This window comes from Arachis hypogaea, chromosome 5 (assembly GCF_003086295.3).
Source record: "Arachis hypogaea cultivar Tifrunner chromosome 5, arahy.Tifrunner.gnm2.J5K5, whole genome shotgun sequence".
In the NCBI taxonomy this organism is placed as follows: Eukaryota; Viridiplantae; Streptophyta; class Magnoliopsida; order Fabales; family Fabaceae; genus Arachis; species Arachis hypogaea.
In genome coordinates this window covers 78543872-78544966 of record NC_092040.1, presented here as the reverse complement: position 1 = coordinate 78544966, position 1095 = coordinate 78543872, and the positions used below count along the sequence as shown (strand labels likewise).

Genomic DNA, 1095 nt, shown 5'->3' with positions numbered 1-1095 from the left:
AAGCCAAAGGACAACTCTCTTTAGAGGACCTGACCGAATTCTTCAAAGAAGAAGAACTCATGGCAGCCGAAAACAACAACAATGCCAACAATGCAAGGAAGGTGCTGGGTGACTTTACTGCACCTACTCCTGACTTCTATGGGAGAAGCATCTCTATCCCTGCCATTGGAGCAAACAACTTTGAGCTTAAGCCTCAATTAGTTTCTCTAATGCAACAGAATTGCAAGTTCCATGGACTTCCATTGGAAGATCCTCATCAGTTCTTAGCTGAGTTCTTGCAAATCTGTGACACTGTCAAGACTAATGGGGTTGACCCTGAGGTCTACAGACTTATGCTATTCCCTTTTGCTGTAAGAGACAGAGCTAGAACATGGTTGGACTCTCAACCTAAAGAAAGCCTGGACTCTTGGGAAAAGCTAGTCAATGCCTTCCTGGCAAAGTTCTTTCCACCTCAAAAATTGAGTAAGCTTAGAGTGGAAGTCCAAACCTTCAGACAGAAGGAAGGAGAATCCCTCTATGAAGCTTGGGAAAGATACAAACAACTAATCAGAAAGTGTCCTTCTGATATGCTTTCTGAATGGAGTATCATAGGTATTTTCTATGATGGTCTCTCTGAACTGTCCAAGATGTCTTTGGATAGCTCTTCTGGAGGATCTCTTCATCTGAAGAAGACGCCTATTGAAGCTCAAGAACTGATTGAAATGGTTGCAAATAACCAATTCATGTACACTTCTGAAAGAAATCCTGTGAACAATGGGACTAGTCAGAAGAAAGGAGTTCTTGAGATTGACACTCTGAATGCCATTTTGGCTCAGAATAAAATATTGACCCAACAAGTCAATATGATTTCTCAAAGTCTGTCTGGAATGCAAAATGCACCAAGCAGTACTAAGGAAGCTTCATCTGAGGAAGAAGCTTATGATCCTGAGAACCCTTCAATGGAAGAGGTGAATTACATGGGAGAATCCTATGGAAACACCTATAATCCTTCATGGAGAAATCATCCAAATTTTTCATGGAAGGATCAACAGAGACCTCAACAAGGTTTCAACAACAATAATGGTGGAAGAAACAGGTTTAGCAATAGCAAGCCTT

At 41.3% G+C, this 1095-nt stretch overlaps 1 non-coding gene across 1 annotated transcript; it reads right to left on the bottom strand.

The window, feature by feature from the left end:
• Positions 1-464: 464 nt before the first annotated feature.
• On the bottom strand, positions 465-572 carry LOC112804434 (small nucleolar RNA R71). Its single transcript, XR_003203048.1, has one exon. It is a non-coding gene; the product is annotated as a small nucleolar RNA R71 (small nucleolar RNA).
• Between the last annotated feature and the right edge of the window lie 523 nt (positions 573-1095).